The sequence below is a fragment of the Macaca mulatta genome, chromosome 18 (genome assembly GCF_049350105.2).
Source record: "Macaca mulatta isolate MMU2019108-1 chromosome 18, T2T-MMU8v2.0, whole genome shotgun sequence".
Taxonomy (NCBI): Eukaryota; Metazoa; Chordata; class Mammalia; order Primates; family Cercopithecidae; genus Macaca; species Macaca mulatta.
Genome location: NC_133423.1, coordinates 82,192,960 through 82,213,885, shown reverse-complemented (window position 1 = coordinate 82,213,885; position 20,926 = coordinate 82,192,960). Strand labels below are relative to the sequence as shown.

The window sequence follows — 20,926 nt, the reverse complement described above, 5'->3', positions numbered from 1 at the left end:
AAAGTAAAAAAAAAAAAAAAGATAAATTGGACTTACTAAAATGAAAAAATGCTTTTTCTTGAAAAGACATTAAGAGAACAAAGAGATTCTACAGACAGGGTGAAAATACTTGCAAATCATATATCTCACAGGGGACTTATATCCAGAATAGATGAAAAAATTCTGAAAATAAATAAGAGAAAAATAATCCAATAAAAATGGGCAAAAGGTTTGAACAGATGCCAAAGGTGGTATACAGATGGCAACTAAGCACATAAAATAATGTTCCATATTATTAGCCACTAGGGAAACGGAAACTAAAATCGCTTTAAGACATCATTATCTACTTATTAGAATGATTTTTAAAAATCATAACACCAAATGCCATTATGAAGAGATTGAACTCTCATACCCTGCTGATGGAAATGCAACATGGTAGAACTCCTCTGGGAAAGTCTGCCAGTGTCTTTATAAGACACTCTATAAGTTGAACATAAGACCTAGAAAGTCCACTTACAAATATTTACCATAGAGAAATTAAAACTTACTTTCCCACAAAAATCTGTGCACTTAAGGGTTACTTAAGGCTTTTCCTAAATATTTGTATAAACACAGCCTAAAAATCCTGGGCAATACTTTATTCCCAGATCAACTGAGGGAAAAATAGCAGTTTGGAATAATATCCCTGACACTAATGTAAAATAAAATAATGGCAGACAATAATTGTAAAGGAGTACTTCTAGTCACCCTTTGGAAGAATGAGCTTTTATTTTTTTGTCCCTCAACTTTCCTGTTGTCATTTGCCTAATTTATTGAATAGAACTATTCCCTATATGTGGAAGTGAAGATTAAATTTACTACTGGAAAGATGGGGGAAAGATCTGACTATGTCCAAATAACTTCATACAACTGACTGAAAATGAAAACTTTTTTTTCCATTTCTGGTAAAAGTTCAAACCAAAAACTTAATATTTAGCTTGATTTGTGGGTCGTACCTCTACTGGTTTTACTATAACAATTAAAACTGGAGATTCCAGGCCTCTTACGATAATCACACATCACTTCTTCCTTGGTAGGTTCTGGCCTCTGTAAGTACTGCTTCAATCCCATCCTTGAAGTTGGCTCTGGCAATTCCAACCGCCTGTATTCCACAACTAATACATCTTGCAAAGTTCATGGAAATACCATGGACAAATTGTCTCATCTTGAAAGCTGGGCTGCAGACCATTTTTTTATTTGCAATTAATTATCTCCAGCTGTTGGACAGCAAAGAAAGAACACTCTTAAAGCATCAGATGAATATTCCTCATGCCCTGGGGTGCAAAGTTCATTTTGCTCATGTGAACTCCACAGAATTGGAAGGGAATTAAGCAGCATTTAAGCCAACATTCCCAGCTTTGCAGGAGAAAAGTGAGGCTCAGAGACAGTGAGTTATATGCCCAGAGCTAAACTTCTTTTCATTAGTGGTTGATCCAGAACATACTCTGAGTCTAGAGGGTTTGTATGGTCTTTTATATGGTATGTTTCTCTTAATTTTTTTAACTTTCTTAATCAGGAATTCTAGATAACCGCAACTTACCCTCAGCTGTATATCGCTAAGGAATGAGTGCAGGGTTCTGTCTATGTGTGTGTGTGGGTGAGCGTGGGAGAGCAGGAGATGGAAGAGACGATGACTAGGAAGGAGTTACACGTATAAAGGTGAACCCTGAAGTGCATTTTAACCAGTGGGTACGTGTCCTATCAAATCATTTCTGAGAGCTACTGAACAAGAGAACAAAATGGCCATCTTGAGTTTTGCTGCTTCTCCCTGCTCTCGCCACGACCTCTTCTGAGAATGATGTAATGCGATGACTCAGACAAAGGGTGAGCCGTTGGAGGGGAAAATAAGAAAGGGAAAGAGACTGGACTCCCTAGAGTACAGCCCCTCAATTCCTAAGCATTGGCTACAAAATTACATTTGGAGAGTATTGAAATGTCGTCAAACCTTTAGGTAGTAAGAGTCAAGAATTAATAATGGAAGCATTTTGCTCAGTCCCACAATCATAAGGTTCTAGGTAACAACCAACTTTGTTTCAAAAAGCCCTCTGAGGTACTGAGACACACCAGTCATCAGGAATCAAATTCCCCTGGGGACACACATCCATGACCATCAAGCCACTCATCCAGTGTGCAATGAGAAGCACTGCGTCTTCCGTTTATAGCATCGTCTCTTTCCTCCAGGAGCTTGGCAGCGGCACTGATGAGCATTGAGATTACTTGAAGGGATCAAAGGCGAGTCTGTGTTCCACTCTCCAGCAGAGAGCTGCTGCGAAATTATGGTACATTATGTCAGTACGTCTTCGTGCTGTTCCAAGCTCTCATCTGTAAAATGTTAACAGTAATCTGAAACGCAAACCACGCATTTTCTTGTGTTCTCACAGCATACAGCGAGATCATGGCCACCAAAAAGCCCAGTTATTGTGGAGCTACTGGGGGGGACCCACCATCCCAGCCAGTCATAACCAGGCCTGTGGCTCTCTGGAAGCTCCCACTCCTACCCTCTGCCATCGCTGCTGAAGAACAGGCAACCCACTACCTGGATATCACGCTCTCTCACACACCTCTTACACGACACACATGCTCACACACCACACACCTGATGATACATACCTCACACCACGCACATGCTCACACATGTACCTCACACCTGACAAGACACACATGCTCACACATACCTCACGCCACACACATGCTCACACATGTACCTCGCACCTGACAAGACACACCTCACACCTCATACATGCTCACACACACACCTCACATCTGATGAGACACACCCCTCACACGTCACACATGCTCACATGCACACCTGAGACACACCTCACACCTCACAGCAAGCACTTGCTCACACAAGCACCTCACACCTGACAAGACACACATGCTCACACATACCTCACACCACACACATGCTCACACACACACCTCACACCTGACAACACATACCTCACACCTCACACATGCTCACATACGCACACCTCAAACCTGATGAGACACACACCTCACACCTCACACCACACACATGATCACACATGCATCTCACACCTGACAAGGCACACATGCTCACACATACCTCACACCACACACATGCTCACACACACTTCACACTTCACATCACACACCTCACACCTCACACTACACACATACACACCTCACACCACACACACCCACACTTCATACCACATACTTTCACACATCATACACACACCACACACACACCTCACACCACACACATATCACACACACCACACACTACACACAATCACACACGCATTCCTTGCACCATACCCACACCACACCCCACACACTCACACACACACACTTCACACCTCACACATATCACATACCCCACACACTACACACTATTACACAGACTCTTCACACTATACCAACCCCACACCCCACACACTCACACACCTCACACCACACACACATCACACACACCACACACTACACACATACTATCTCACATGTACTCTTCACACCATACCAACACCACACCCCACACACACCTCACACCACACACACCACACACCACACACCCTATCACACACACTCCTCACACCAGACCCATGTCACACACACTCTCACAGGCCACACACACTCCCTTTCCTCACGCTTCCCACCCTGCGGTTGTGCCCCTGCTGCTGTGGACCGAGCTGCCCTCACCCTGAAGCCTGGGGGTGCCGCTGCCTTGGCCTGTGTGCTCTCTCCTCACCCAGCTCCTGGATGCCTTTCGGTCATCCTTAGAGCTCCTAGTCACATCCTGCAATCTCCATCCAGCTTTGCCTGTTCCCCTCACAGCGTGTCTTTCTAAGGCCTTCTGAGAGGTGAAGCCAGCTGGACTCCCTGGGTCGAGTGAGGACTTGGATAACTTTTCTATCTTACAAGCGGATTGTAAAGCACACCAATCAGCACTCTGTAGTTAGGATTGTAAAACCCACCAATCAGCACTGTGTAGCTAGCAAGGGGATTGTAAAATGCACCAATCAGCGCTCTGTAAAAATGCACCAATCAGCGCTCTGTAGCTAGCAAGAGGATTGTAAAACACACCAATCAGCAGGATCCTAAAAGTAGCCAATCGCAGGGAGGATTGAAAACAGGCATTCTAATAGGACAGAAACAGAACACGGGAGGGGACAAATAAGGGAATAAAAGCTGGCCACCCCAGCCAGCAGCGACAACCCACTTGGTCCCGTTCCATGCTGTGGAAGCTTTGTTCTTTCACTCTTCACAGTAAATCTTGCTGCTGCTCACTCTAGGTCCATACCACCTTTAAGACCTGTAACACTCACTGCAAAGGTCTGTGGCTTCATTCTTGAAGTTTGCGAGACCACAAACCCACTGGCAGGAACAAACTCCGGACACGCTTCCATAGAACCCTGTGCATGGGTCTGCAAGAGCCCTTGACTGGCAAGGGGGCATCGTGTTCACTTGCCTGTTTTCTTCTCTACATTGTCTTTGTCTCCAGAACACAGCACATACTCAGTGTTCAACAAATTAAATCCATGAATGGTGACAGAGTGATTGAGTGAATGATGGAGTGGATTTTGCACAAAGAGAATCACTTGGGGAGAAGCATTCTGTAAACCTGGGATATTCTGCCTTTAACCAGAAAACTCTCAGAAGTGATCGCTGGAACAATTTATCCATCATCCAGTTAAACCAGCAAGCTTCGGTGAACTCAACACCTTTTCACTACCACCAGTGTGAACCCCCCACCATGCACATGTGCGCGTGCACACACACACACACACACACACTCTCTCTCTCTCTCTTTTCTCTCTTTCTGTTTCCTGGGAACCTTTGTGGTTATCAGCAAAGTCTTCACTTTTGGACACACATTCATGTACCACAAAATGACCATGCTATGAAGTATATAACACACAGATGGATTTAAACAGCAGAATGAGCAGGTGGCGCCACTCGAAGGTACTTGCTGCTTTTGAGCTGAGATCTGAGGGTGGCACCCTATCTCTTTTCACATTGTTGAGACGTTTCTTCATTCCCACATCTCTACCCACTTTCCTTGCCAATAATTTGCCTTTTGTATGGGGGCCTCTAATTTGAGTTCTGAACTGAGGGTTTTTAAATGCTCCTTTTTTGGCAAATATGCTCATTTTGCAAAATTCTTCTTATCAAGTCCAAGAAACCCTTTGGCCAAGAATCATAAACCTTCAGTGTTTCTTGGACTCTGACTTTTTGTTAAGCTCTCAGAGCATTCACTTCTGTCCCATATTAACTCTCCCCCTCCCGTCATTTCCATGCAGGAAGCTGCCTCCTGTACCTGCTCTCTACCTGCCTCTGGAAATTTCATATTATCAATCTCTTGCATGTGAGAACATTTAGGAATTCTCCTTTTTGTTTCAGTGTGACCTGCGATGCAAAAGGCAGGCTAAATGGGAAAGAAGACAAGCTGCAAGTCACAAGTGGGTATGCTGATCCCTCCACCTTCCCGTGGGAGTGCACAGACCCACAGCTGCCCTGACTTAGCAGCTTGAAGAGCACCTGTGAGGTTCAGAAGATTATATTATTTCGTTTGTTAAAGTAAATGCATCAGTTAGGACTCTGATTTTCAAATAATACCAACTCACCTCAAACATTACAAAGCAAAGCTTATGATGAAGATATTGGGAGGTCAGAGACTGAGGGCAGGGTTGTGGCTGGCTCCCAGACTCAGCTGGCATCAGGATTTTCTCTCTCTCTCCCTCTGCTCAGATGCAGCTGATTCCTCCTCAGTACAGGTGGCTCCCTGTGCTGCCGGGTGTGCTGCACCACCACCTTGTTCTGACCTTCGTGTCAGAAGATGGAAGCATCCAGAAAAGACTTATCCTCATTTTTCTGTCTTAAAATTTCTAAGGGGGGGGTTTATTAACCCACATTGGGTTTAATGCCCACCCCTGGAAAATTAACAGATAACCAGGAGGTGAGGTCACCATACTTCTTTGGTGGCTCCCACAGTAGTCACATGAATAGAGACTGGGCAGAGAAGTTTTAGAAAGGGATGCTTCGTAGTTATCGATGCATCTAGGACAAAATAGTATTTACCTCTATGTGTCACAGATATAACCAAGGTGCATCATTAGTTATACTTTAGCTTCCTCCCTTAATCTAGTTTATACCAACTCCCTACTTTCCCTAACACACACACACACACACACACACACACACACACACGGCAAAGAATCCATTCCCAGATGCAGGCTAGAGAGCACGCCTTGGAAAACACTGCTCTGCATCACTAGTGAATTCTTAATTTTAAAAAAATGCTAAACAAATGAAACTTATTGGGAAATGCTAACCCTTGATCCCTAGACCCATTGGATATTTTGTCTAAAACTTCACTGAATTATTCTTTTCTCACCCAAAACCCTGACTTCATGAAAATTTTTATTTTTATTTTTGCAAAGTATGCCGGAAATAGAGATAACAGTGTCTGTGATTTCTGGAATAGTTGTTTTTTCTTTCTCCTATTTTTCAGTTGCTGAAATAGTTTCCATCAAATCTTCTCTGTGTGTAGTTTATCCGTCCAAAGATAGAGGTAGGTGAGGCAGAATTTTTATCACGATGGCAGAACCATGGTGAATAATACTGTATGTTAACAGCAGACTAAATTTGGTGATATATTCCATTATTCTTAAATAAATCATTTGTGAATACAGGAATACAATTTTTATTATCAGACTTAGGGTCATCTCATAAGATCAGTAGTTCACACAATGAAGTGCAGAGGATATACAGGGGTCGGAGGGAACCGTATTGAACAAAACCATGCCCTTTCGCCAGGAGGGGAAGAGATGTAGGTCTAAGGAGACATTTAAAGTTATTTTTCCTGCTGTCCCAGTTTTGGCTAAGGACCCAAAGTGTGGGATTTTGGCTAAGGTCCCAAAATCATTACATTACATGTCAAGTCTGATCACATGATAAGAGAGGCCACTAGACCACTGATGAGTCCCTTGCTAAGAGATTAAACAATAGGTCCTTATGGCGCCAGCCCGTCACCCACCTCCAGACTGTAAGAGATAGTAAATAATTCACTATGGAGCCTGAAAAGAACAGTAATTGGGATTCCATTGAAAATCAATATTCCTGTGCCCTGTGTTTTTCTGTCTCATAGGCAGAGGGATAAGTATATCCAAGTGAAGGTGGCATCCAGAGAACCACAGCTTGGCACTTGCTTCCTAGAACACAAAGGACACAATTACTTGTGTCCTGATCATACCAGAGAACTGTAAAGGTAGGTGATGGCTGGTTGCCTGGGGATGGCAGAGTGAAGGGGAGGTGGCAACTGTAATGGCAGTGTTAAGCAAGAAAACTTGCAAAAGTTCTATGAGTCAGATGCCAAATCCACAGCAGAGTCTGAGTCCTCTTGAGAGAGACTCCAGCCAAGCAGACTGCTTGGAGGATGAGTTGAATTCAAGAAAGAATAAACCACAAGAAATAAGTCTGACAAAGACATCAAAGGCAGCCAACTGGAGAAAGAAGGACACACCCAAGAGAGGAGAACCCCAGTGATATGGTTGGTCTTCAAAAAAATTTAGAAGGTCCCCTAGGAAAGAAAGAATCAACTTTTAGAATCCACAAGACCCAGATAAGTAAGATAGTTCCTCTTCTTTACCTTTCTTCCCAAACTTCGACTAGAATCTTGGACAGATTCCAAAGCAGCAATGAGTAGGAGAGGAAGTGAGGACAGAAAGAGAAAAAATATCAGCACTGACCTTTCCTACTGCAGGCTTCCCAGGGTGAGTTGGGCCTCGTGTGCCAATGGAATCAGGATGTGAGTGTGGACATCATATTGAACTGGAGTTTAGTAACTTGGAAAACAAAAACTATTTTCCTTTTACCTAATAGTGATTGGAATTCACAAAACATGTTAGCATCCACTCAAATACTCTCAAATATATGTTCTTTGTGGCAGACAAAAACCTACTTATAAGATATAGTTTTTACTATCAAGAAGCTTAGAGTATAGTAGACAGGACATAGGAGATAAATAAACCATGATGTTGCCGAATGAATGAGGACAAGTTCTGGAGCGACGGGGGAGCTAAAATGTTAAAAGAATTCAAAAGAAGGAGGAAGTACTTTTTGCCTAGATTTTTAGCAAGGCTTCATTGAGGAGGCAGATTTTAGCTGAGCCCTAAACTACAGGAAAAAGCTGGACACTTAGAGTGGGAAGGTGCATTCCAGCAATGGAAGTGTAGTAGCCAAATAATGGGGAAAGATGCGGGGAGCAGAGTCCTAAGCCTGGTGTCTCTGGTCTGACAGGAGTGATAGGTAGGGAGGAGGAGTGGCCATGTGGAGGCATTGCTATACTGTTCCTCACAAGACATAGCTACGCTGCCCCACCGTGGGGGACACTGGCACCACTCCTGCTGAACCGGAAGTGCACTGCACCTTCCCTTTTATTGAGGTCTGTGCTACATATCTACATATCAAGAGTGTATATTTTAACCAACCCTTGCAATTTGAAGAGGGAACAATGAACAAAAACAAGTCTTGAGATCTATACCTTCCCCATCGGAAATGTAACTAGGACAACCCCACCATAATCTCAGGACCAGTGAGAAAAGGCCCAAGTTTGGAGTCTGTTCGAGAGGGTCTTTAAATTGCAGGTATGATTAGAAGCCCTAATTTTACACATTATATCATCATGCATTTCAGCATCAGTAGCAGTAACTATATTGCATATGTTTCATGCTAAATATGAATATTACATTCAACCAGATTTACTCATCTCAAATGAAATCATCTAAAATCCCTAAGATTTCTGAGAATGCTAATCCAGTTACCTCCAGTATCTGTACACTTAATTGAAACTATTGAATAATTTTTATTTCTATGTAATTTTTTAAAAACTAATCCAAATTCAAGATCTATAGCAACTATTCAACCATTTTTCTGGATAACCTATTCAGATGGTGACGGACTTGGAATAGACAGTGTTTCATCAAATCTAAGGCACTTCATGGTTTCAGAGAAAACAAACTGTGAAAAAAATGTGTTTTAGTGAGATCTAATATATATTTTCTATGTGTAAGAATGAAAGTAAAATATTTTTCATAAGGATCTATATCTAGATAGTATCATTTCTAATGTGAAAAAACAGAGATAAGTCAATTATTTTATTTAAAAATGATACTATAGCACTGGGCAAGTCCCTCCAAGTGAACAACCTAATTGAAAAAATGCTAAAAAACAGTGATAACCAAATTGTTGCCAACAAGGTATATAATGGGGTGCTACAAGGTGAGATTAAATTATCTATGTATCTACCTACTCATCCATCCATCTTCCAGAAGTGTAGACAGGAATTGTCTTATAAGAGCATCTCTTCACTGTTGGAAAGTTCTCCCGTATATATGGACAGACAAGACCAGTAGGCTTTCCTAGCCCTGAAGGAATGTTTGAAATTGAACTTTATTTTAAATTTGTGCTCTACGACCATCTGTCAGGTGGAACAAAGGTATTCTTTACTTGACATGCAGCCTTCTGGAGGGGGCTGAGCTGGTCTGCATAGGAAGGAATTAAAACTCCGCTTCTTTCATACATTTAATGTTAAGGCTATCGGTCAGAATGAATAATGGAAAGTAAGGACGTATCTGTACCAAACACAATTTATTGTCCTGCATTCAATACCAAAAGTTCATAGATCAATTTTTGTTACTAATGCAGAGATAAGAATATAGATCAATTTTTATTACTAATGCAGAAATAAGAATATACTTGTCCTCAATATTACTAGTTCAACTTTAAGTGCTTTACCTGAAAAAAGATCTAGGCAGAAAAGTACAATAGGTGCTTTGAAGGGGAATTCAAAATAAACAAAAGGGTATATGGGCTGTTGGCTGGAGTTCAAGAAAGCCCAAATGAGAAGGGATTATCTTGTCCTCAGGTGCATGTGGGTGCATTTGGAGGTGTTGCCTACCCACAACCTCAGAGTCATGCTTGGGAGTGATGGTGAAACTTCTAAAGGGAGATAAGACGTGTTTGTTTAACATCAGGCAATGGGTAGAAAATCTGCCTTAGTCTTATTTTACCCTGAAGAAAAGAGGGATAAAAGATAAAAGAGTAGAAATACGCCCTGATCATGTCTTTAAGCCAAGGAGAATACCAATATTGTCCCTTTTCAGCACTGTCCCTTAAATAGAGTTACCTCAACGAGGGAAAGAAAGGGCATCTGATTTCCTCTTTTATGGGAGGTTGTGAAACAGAAAAAATACAAAAAACAAATAATAACACCGCAACTTGAAAGCTAAGCTAGTAAATGCAAGACAAATATTTTGACATCACCAGAAACTAGAGCCCCTGTCAGAATGATGTCTGCGTGTGCACACACACTCGTCCAGTGGCCACAAGAACAGTTCCTTGAGGACCTCAGGCCATCCAAAAATACTTAAATGTTTTGTAGGAATTGTATAATTACAGCATTTAAAAAAATAATTCGCATTCAAGGAAATGACCATATTTTTATAACTTGTTCCACATTCTTGGATCACTCAGAACGGGAAATAATTATGTTGATAAAGGTGCCCAAAGAATAAGATTTTTCTTTTAGAAAAGTGAGGAGTAATGTCAACCCCCAACTGAGTGACTGCCACCCATGGATTTCCAGTATGTATTAAAAGTGGTCAAAAAAACTCTTTCGATATTAACTTAGCACAAATAAGTATGCATCTCCTGCATAAATAAGGTTTTCAAAAAATACATTTTATAAGAGCCAAATTTTGAGGCATCTGATCAGTAACAACCTTCTACCAGAAGCATGACCCTGAATACCACCAGCAGATCGCAGTTCTCCAATTACAGCACCTTTATTTCCTAGCTGAGCCCCAGAGAATCTGAGGCAAGAGCAAGAGGTGACATAAGTAGTCCAGGATAATTATCTCTGTATGTGAATTCAGGTGAATACAGGTTAATTACAAAGTAATTAACCCTGTGAATTGTCTCTAATGGTGATAATTATCCCTGTATGTGAATACAGGTGATTACAGGTTAATTACAGGATAATTAACCCTGCGGGTTCTCTTGAATGGTAGTAATTATCCCTTTGTGTGAATTTCCTTTCATAAAGTAGACACCAACCATCTTTGTGGCATTTCACATCTTAGAATCACATTGGAGAGTAAGTCAGTCACAGTGAGGGACTGCCTTATAAATGGTCTGAAGTCTTGAGCCATCTTAAATTAGATTTATTTTTAAAGCACATGGATTTTATCCCATCATGATATACACCAAATTTATTATAGAAATGTATTATTGTGATTAAAAGTGTTCATTTTGTTACAAAAAATCAATTAAAAAACAGTGAGAACGTTTGTGACATCCTAGCCAAGGACGCCAAGGTTGATGAAATGGAAGCATTACGCTCATCTTGCCAGATAGACTATTATAGGCCGTGTCTTTCAACCTTTTCTATCTTCTGCCCACACAATTTAAAATGTCAAGAATGAATTTTGATTCTACACTAGAAAGACATTTCTAGAATATAGTTGATTTGTGCCATCCACAAAATCAAAGAAAGGAAATAGATGTATGTTTTCCAGTTTTTCCTCTACTCTGAGCCTTCTTTCTTTACATCTTTGACAACTGAATGCCCAAGCACAATGGCAAAATGAAAAGACATGAATATCATCTTCCACCAGCAGGATCCATTTCTTTGAGATTCTCTAAGATTTTTCTTAGCATTCCTGATGTTTTGAGACTTGGAAAATGATCATTCCCCTAATGCCAATCGAAGTGGATGAGAGCAAAAGTGAAATGTGAACAGTGGACAGTGATTGTGAGTCCTGGAGTGAAACGTGCTGTTGTCATGTCTTCAGGATGTCAAAAGAAATGTTTGATATAAAATGGTAAGGTTTTAGTACATATTTGAAACTTTCAGTTATGCATCCTTATTTTGTAAATACCAGAGTGAAAACAAATTATATGGATGGATTTGATAACAAACACAGGATGATATTCCGCCTTGTTGAATCATTTGGTCTTAGTCACTAGTTTCAGTGACAAACTCAGCTCCTGATTTCTAGGTGCCACAGCTTCACATTTCAAGAAAGAAAGTCAAAATCAAATTCAACGACAACATGCACAGGAAGTGCCCACAACATGTCCAGAAATGCATTTTGGCAGACAATAACAGCTATTGTCTTCAAAGTTTATGCAGTTCTGAAAAATGAGGTTTGGATTTAAACAAGTCTGATGCTAAGTTAGAAAGAGATAGGTAATCTGATGGTGTCAAAATGCAGCATTATCAATGCAATGATGAAGTTATTTCAACTGAGACCTCTATTCAGAGGTCATGCAACGAGTTCTAAGATAAAGCAAATCAACCACAAAGCACGGTCAGGTAAAAAGGGATGCAGAAGGCGGCATTACTGTCTGATAATCTCCCTTCTACCCTAAAGTGGTCCTTGGCTGATGGTCAGGGTGAGCGTGAGTCCATTAACCACTCCTTCAACATATCATCAGTCCAAACTGCAAGGATGGTTCCAAAGTGCTAGAAGCACTTTGGGGGATGGAACAAATCGGAAGGAAGGGCAGTTGATTACACATGTGTGGGTTAAGATGCAGAGATTACAGGGGAACTTTTATTTCTTATGGCCAATAAGTACACATCTTCAATGAATCACAGTTTTTTTCCATTCTAATCCTTTACTGCATTCTAAAAAGACTGTAAAATACTGAGCTTTTCAATCAGTTGCAGGGCTTTATTTTCCTAATCCATAATTACAATATTAAAAGAGCTTTTGAAATATTGAGAATTATAGGTTTGGAAGTTATTTTAAGAACTTGTCTTAAAGCTTCTGCATGGTTTCTCAGCATCCATCTTTCCTAGCACACAGGAACCGCTACTGTAGGCATGAGCAGCACATACGATTATTTGTTCACAGGGCAGGACCATGGCTTCTTTAAGCAGAACTGACAGTGGAAAATGTTTTATTATCTTCAAGCATTATTTCTCAGGCATGGAGTCAACAAGAGGTGAAACAGAATCAGAAAATTTCTCTTCAGTACCCTTCCCTGCCTTCTATCAGTGCCTGCTCCTTTCCCCTCCTTGATGCCTGCTTGTCTTTGTTCTCCAGTCTCCCAGTTGGGCAGGCCAAGGCCACACCACAATTATCCATGTTCCAAATGCTCAGAGATCTATATGAAGTCTGTCTCCCTCTCCTTGTGGGAAGAGATGGTATTGTCCACTGCTCTGTGCCCCGCTGGCATCTGAGCATGTCCACAGTGCATATTCCTCTGGGAGGCCTAGCAATGAGGTACAGCAGCTGCCTGCTCAGGGTTTGGATAAGACCAAGAGGCTACTATGAGGCTGCCCTCTCTTACATCAGCACTGACGGTGAAGCCCAGACTTCTTGGTTACTGCCAATGCCCTACCCTGAATTGCTCTTCTCAAGTCCTACCTAGAGTGTCCTTTTCTGTTCTCCTTTAATTCTCCTTCTCTCTCGTTTCCACTCATATTGACATATTGATTATTTTACCTACAACAGCATCCCTTGTGCAATATGCAAATATATTTAACTCTGAGCCTATCTTCCCCTTAAAACTTGCAGAAATGACGTAAAAGCAAATATAATTATCTGCAATGGCATAAAGTGGTAGGTATATGCTATACCAAGGAACTTAAAAAAAAAACCTAACATGTACTAAAAACTTACCATGATGCAGGAGGGTAACTAGAGAAAGAATCTGATGAGTAAAAATAAGAAACCAAAAGGAGCAGGTATTTCCATTGCAGTTAGATGGGAATTTGATTTTTACAAAGTAGAAAGAAAACAAGCAACAGAACAGGACTGCATCAGAGAGATAAAATCTCATAAAGAGGAAATCCAGCATGGATGGCTCCTTTCCATTTGGGATTAATTGGCTATACTCTTGAGAAGGCCTAACACTAATTAGAAACAGAGCATGAACTGGAAGATTTTTCATTTCACTCTTTCAGTATGAGACACATCAAAATTCCAGTTTCCAAACGACTGCTTCTGTTCATATTTCTTCACTGTTACGAGTTCATTCCAAGTTTCTAACTGCCACCTCTCCAAACTCTCATTTCAATTCTTCTGCACATTCATTTTAACATTTCGTTGTTCTCTTGAAAGAGGGAGGAGTAGTATCTGTTTATGCATGTTCTGTTTTAATCGATTTGTCTCAGCAATTATTATTATGATTGCTCCAGAGGATGCTAAACAGACTGCTGCTTTTTTGAGAGGAGTGTGCTAGAGCCTGTGGAATGCAGCTCTCTCTCCCACTGTACCACTCCGAGGGTTCCCCAGAGATTTCCCTGCATGGGTGAAAAGCTAGGGTCCTATTGGCCTTGGGATTAATTTCCAAGAATTACTTTAAGACAAGGCAACCTTTCCTCTAGCAGACTTATCATTGACCTAGAGCAAACTAGAAAAGAACCTGAAGGCAGCCTGGTTGCTGTGAACGTGGCCTGGAGGCTTCTTGCCATTCCCAACCAAAATTCGCAGGCAGCACCAGCTCTCCAGCCCCACCAGCGAGCCGCTGTCACAGTACCTTTCCTGTCCTCTTGAAAGCTATTCTTCAAGATTTGAAAATGACTGTTGAACGTAACATTGATTGTTTTTACATTGCTACATTCTGGAAATTCATAAATCCAATGTGGAAATAATACACTAAACAGAAACTGTTGATTCACTGAAAAAATATCAGGTAATCTTCAGCCAAATTGAACTACCAAGCAAATGATTTTTCTTCCTTTTTCTCCCCTTTCTTTCTTTCTTTTGGATTCCTCTAGTCAAAACCATTAATTCATCAATATTTCCTAAGCATATATTATGTTGTGGGTACTGCCTGGGCACTAAGGATAAAACAGGAAGTGAAACAGATTGGGAACAAGTGGATAGGCTATGCCCATATCTGGGGAAGAGAAATCCAGGCAGAGGAAACAGCAAACGCAAACGCTGCAGGAAGTGAGCTGTGCCTGGCATATACTAGGAACAGTAAAGGAGCCAGGCTTGTCGGGGAGAGGGACAAGGTCAGGGAGGCCGCGGAAGGACTTTGGTTTTCATTTCCTGTGAAATGGGAAGCCCTCAGCAGGTTTGATGCAGAAGAGTAATAGCATATGACTTTGATTTTAACGGGATCTCTGAGGCTGCTGTGCGAAGACCAGAACTTAGGAAGGCTACGCCTGTTGCATTTTGTAACCATCCTCATTTTTTAAACTTTTAGGACATTGTGTCAAATCACATAGTTGTGTTCTTTGAATATCTGAAATGATATAAAGTACAGCCAGCCTGAAGTAATCAGTGACTGAAACCCAAACTCTGAATTCTCTCTAGAAACAAAAAAGCCACTTTTGTTTTTCAGATTATAACAAAGATTTGATTAGCCCCAAGGAATGAAATGTGTTGATTAATTCTCTTTTCTGATTAACTGATGAGTTAATCTGATGAGAAAACAAATAGGAAAGAAAACTATCCATCTCCTTGCCTTTAACAAGCAAAATATATGAAGCATAATTAAGGCTATTGTGATGGTAGAATCTTCCTCATACTCCAAGTCAGTGTTGGAAATATGTAAAGTGACAGACGGTTCTTGAGCTGTGACAATGAAAAGACAGGCTTGGGGGCCAGGCATGGCAGCTCACGCCTGTAATCCCAGCACATTGCAAGGCCAAGGCAGGCGGATCACTGGAAGTTAGGAGTTCGAGGCCAACCTGGCCAACATGGCAAAATCCGATTTCTACTAAAAATACAAAAAGTAGCCAGGTATGATTGTGCATGCCTGCAGTCCCAGCTGCTTGGGAGGCTGAGGCAGGAGAATCACTTGAACCTGGGAGGTGGAGGCTGCAGTGAGCCAAGATCACACCACTGCACTCCAGCCTGGGCAACAGATTGAGACTCCATCTCAAATGAAAAAAAAAAAAAAAAGAAAAAAAAAAGAAAGAAAAGAAGAAAAAGACAGGCTTGGGGACAGGACAGAAACAAATAGGAAAGAAAACTATTCATCTCTGTCTTTAATAAGCAAAATATATGAAGCATAATTAAGGCTATTGTGATTGTAGAATCTTCCTCATACTTCAGGTCAGTGTTGGAAATATGTAAAGTGACAGAAAAAGCTGGGACAATGAAAAGACAGGCTTGGGGACAGACGGGAGGTTTGGGGAGCATGGTCTCAGGAGGGAGGGGAGGAAGCACCACAGGGACACTTGAGAAATTTTCTGCTGTAGAATTAACTCTTTTAACTGAGCTAAATCAATGTGATTCTGTGCTACATGGAAATGAGGGAGGACACTCACAGAAGGAAGCATCCGAACATACTCCTCGGCCCGCATCCCAGCAAAAGGCCGACGGGAGCCACCACTCCTTGGTTTGCTTGCAGGCTCCAGTGTTCTCAGGTTGGTTCACGTGTCAGCCTGTGCTGTTTTACCTACGTCGACTCATACCATTTATCTCTGTTATAATTCCTGTTTTCTGGGCACACTCACAAAAGAAACCGGTTCTCACTGAAATTTTTTAGACCATAGCCAAATTACTCTGCAAACTCAGGTTGATCTTTCCCAGAACGCCTGTTATTTTAATAATGTAACTGTCATCAGAGAGCACTGTCTGACTCTGAAAGCCTTCTAAGTGTTTTCTTTTTTTCCCCAAGTGATTGAGTTGCTTCTTTGTTCTCTGCAATTACCCAGCAGGGAAGGCTGCTGAGCCCCTGGATTTAGACATTGGGATAGTATTTCTAAGCTTAGGAGCAGCTGCACCAGCAACTAAGCACCACAGTCAACTTATCCCTTTAGCATTTAAGAAGCCATAGGTGCAGTTGGATAAGCTGAGACTTGTGCCATTTATTAAATGGAAGTGAATATAAATATCTCATGGCAAGCTATACATTAATTTACATATTGTGCAGTAATAAGCTAACACCTCTAAATATCAGTTTAAGAGGTCTGGGCAGTTGAACTGGAAGTATATGCACTAAAACAGGCCTGGATAGGGGGCACAAACGCCCATGTATTATTCATGGAGTTCCACTTCCCTTGCTGATACATATCACCGCAGACAGGCACAGCCCTGGCTTCTGCTGAGCAGCGCAGCAACCTGCAGTCTGTGCAATCTTTGGCCAAAATACTGAAAAGCAATTACTTATTCAAGATTATCTTGTGCAGTTTTTCTTACTTTAGAGTTTTGAAATCTTTAGCTAGAAAGGAAACAATGAAGGATTTTTTTTTTCTGGAGAACTATTGGAGACACTTTATTGATTGACTCAATCCCTGACCAATGGAAGACATGCTTCACAATTAACATTGTTGTCTAAGGCTATTTCAGCCATTCTGTCAATGCCTTCATTTTCTTCTCTTGAATGCTCCATATTCAGCTTCTCACTCATCACTATTAATGTTAATTAGTAGTAAATTAACTATCATTTCAGAGTCCAGTAGTGGGGGAAAGAAATTAATGATGAGAAAGCATGTATACCAAATGAAGTATGATATTACTATTTACTGACTTTATCCTGCCTTTCTAACAGCACAGAAAGGAATTAGTTGATGTTTCATGGGTTGCCTAGACTCTGAAACCAAACTGGAGGCATTATGTATTGGGCGACCCTGTTCACTGTTGATCTGTCTCCAGTAAAATGTAAGCACAAGGAGCGTAGGGATTTTTCCCTTACGTATTCTTGTCAGTTATCCCAGCCCCGAAAACAGATCCCTTAGTGAAGAGGCAATGCATAGTGAATGTCTGCTGAGTGAATGAAACACCGCAGGTATGTTCACCATGGCAAGGAACATACCCCAAATCATGACATTAGCAAGCCTTTCACCCTCTGAGAACCACGTAAAGCCTACTGGTTTGTAAAAAGAACTCTCAGGTTCTCAAGAGTGAATCATTTCCCCTGTGACCAAAAACAAGGTACTTAGTGTCACTAAGCTTTGGTTTTTTCATCTTTCAAATGGGTAGATTAATATCTACTCTATAAAATATACAGCATCATTTTTAGGATAAAATAAAATTATATATATATTTTCAGAAAGGGTCTTGCTCTGTCACCCAGGCTGGAGTGTAGTGGCGTGATCTCTGCTCACTAAAATCTCCACCTCCCGGGTTCAAGCAATTCTTCTGCATCAGCCTCCTGAGTAGCTGGGACTACTGGCACATACCACCATACCCAGCTAATTTTTGTATTTTCAGTAGAGACGGGTTTTCACCATATTGACCAGGCTGGTCTCAAACCCCTCACCTCATGATCCGCCCGCCTTGGCCTCCAAAAGTGCTGGGATTACAGGTGTGAGCCACAATGCCTTGCCAAATAAAATAATATTTTTAAGAAAATAAATTAATATTTGTGAAAATACTCTGAAAAAAAACTGCACAAATGTAAGGTATTATTATTTATAATTATTTTTACTTATAATAATAATTATTATTGAATTAGCTATCCCCTCAGTATTAACCATTGCCTTGGCTATAGTAGATAAAGCTCATCTTCCTTAGTTCCATTTGCCGATTATTTGCCTTCTTAATTCACTTCCTGTTTCTCTTGCATTAATACAAGAGAACAGAAATAAAATACAGTTTATTTCTGTAATCAGAAACAGGGAGAAGGCTGGAGAAAATGTCACCAGACCAACTCAAAATTACAACATTTTCCACTGTTTATATACCTTCTAAGCTATATGTCTACATGTAAGTGGGCATTCATCTAAAGACACAAGTGATTGGTTCCTTCTAATCTATAACTAAGGTCTGAGTCCTGGAGACCTTCCTCCAAAGCCTCAGCAAATTTACTTAATCCAGATGGGTCGTGGAGCCAGAGGTGATTACCTATCAGGGGAACCCACCCCCAATATTTCAACATAGGTTCTTTCTATTTTCCATAAGTGTCAGCTGGTCTGAGAAATAAAGACAAGGAGTACAAAGAGAGGAATTTTACAGCTGGGCCGCCGGGGGTGACATCACATATCGGTAGGACCATGTGAGCCACAAAACCAGCAAGTTTTTACTAAGGATTTCAAAAGGGGAAGGGGTGTACAAACAGGGAGTAGGTCACATGCTTTAAGGGGCAAAAAGCAGAGCAAAGATCACATGCTTCTGAGGCCAATAAAAATCACAATGCAAAGGGCAAAGCAAAGATCACAAGGCAAAGAGCAAAATCAAAAACTGATACGGGTCTATGATGTTCAGCTGTGCACATATTGTCTTGATAAACATCTTAAACAACAGAAAACATGGTTTGAGAGCAGAGAATCGGTCTGACCTCAAATTTACCAGGGAGCAGTTTTTTCTCTACCCCAATAAACCTGAGGGTACTGCAGGAGACCAGGGCATATTTCAGTCCTTATCTCAACTGCATAAGACAGACACTCCCAGAGTGGCCATTTATAGACCTCTCCCCAGGAATGCAATTCTTTTCCTAAGGTCTTAATATTCCTTGCTAGGAAAAGAATTTAGCGGTATCTCTCCTATTTGCAGGTCCGTTTATAGGCTCTCTGCAAGAAGAAAAATATGACTCTTTTTGCCTGACCCCGCAGTCAGTCAGACCTTATGGTTGTCTTCCCTTGTTCCCTAAAATCGCTGTTATTCTGTTCTTTTTCAAGGTGCACTGATTTCATATTGTTCAAACACACATGTTTTACAGTCAATTTGTACAGTTAACACAATCATCACAGTGGACCTGAGGTGACATACATCCTCAGCTTATGAAGATAACAGGATTAAGAGATTAAAGTAAGACAGGCATAAGAAATTGTAAGAGTATTATTAGGGAAGTGATAAATGTCCATGAAATCTTTACAATTTATTTTCCTCTGCCGCAGCTCCAGCCAGTCCCTCCATTTGGGGTCCCTGACTTCCCGTAACAATTACCCTTATTTTTTCTTCTGCTAAGGTATGGAGGTCTGGGGGAGTTCATTTAGACCCCAATAAAACTTGTTTAATCCTAAATGGATCCTGGTAGGAGGAATGTGAGAATTCCTTCATTTTCTTGTCATGCTTCAAGACTGAGAAAGGCCTGGGCAAGACTCTTGGTGGGCTTTTGTTTCATTCCAGTGTTTGTCTAAGGGCACTGGCTTTGTCAGTCTTTAATATTTAACCTAACCATTCAGTCAGTGCTGAAACAGTTTTCATGGAGGCCTGCTTTTTCAGCTTTTGTGAGACCTGGTTTGCCACAAAAGCACAATAAAAATTAGCTAGAAGGATATTTTGACATCTGTTCTCATTTTCTTCCTTTGCCATATGGATCTTCTGCCCTGAATAATATTACATTTGCTTCCAAAAGTTAAAAAGATCTTGCCCAGCTCTTGCTGAACGAGTATCTCTATGTTTCAAATTGCTTGTGGTTAAATAAATTTTAGGGTTAGAGCAATCATAATACTTGCCCCTGCTGATTAAATACCTTCTACATAGCAAGGGCTAAATAAGTATATCTTTATATACATTACAGTCCTTTCTCATATTCTGTGGAGGATTGGTTCCAGGACCACTCAGAATGCCAAAATCCTAGTATGCTCAAGTTCCTGATATCAAATGACATAGTATTTGCATATAACATAACATGCATCCTTCTGTATACTTAAAAGCATCTCTGGATTACTTATAATACCTAATACAATGCAAATTATATGTAAATAGTTGTTATACCATATTGTTTTTATTTGTACTTTTATTGTTGCATTGTCATTTTTTATTGTTACCCCCAATATATATGATCTGCAGTTGGTTGAATCCCTCAATGTGGAAGCTGAGGATACTGAGGACACTGTACTTTACTTAATAACATAAAGGCAGGTAAATATTGTAACTAACAGCACAGGATCTGAGAACAAACATGAGCTCAGTCTCTTACTAGCTTTAAGACAATCTCACTGTGCCTTACTCTCCCCATTTTTAAACTGGAGGTTATAATAAAACAATATAATATAATATAATATAATATAATATAATATAATATA

At 40.8% G+C, this 20,926-nt stretch overlaps 1 long non-coding RNA gene across 2 annotated transcripts in view; it reads right to left on the bottom strand.

The window, feature by feature from the left end:
* Window positions 1-1,488: 1,488 nt before the first annotated feature.
* Window positions 1,489-20,926, bottom strand: part of LOC144336529 (uncharacterized) — a 323,751-nt gene continuing 304,313 nt past the window's right edge. Inside the window, exon 4 of one of the 2 annotated variants that reach the window (XR_013408387.1) lies at window positions 1,489-2,340. This is a non-coding gene — a long non-coding RNA (uncharacterized LOC144336529). The remainder of the gene's footprint in view (window positions 2,341-20,926) is intronic. The other variant, XR_013408388.1, reaches the window with a different exon arrangement.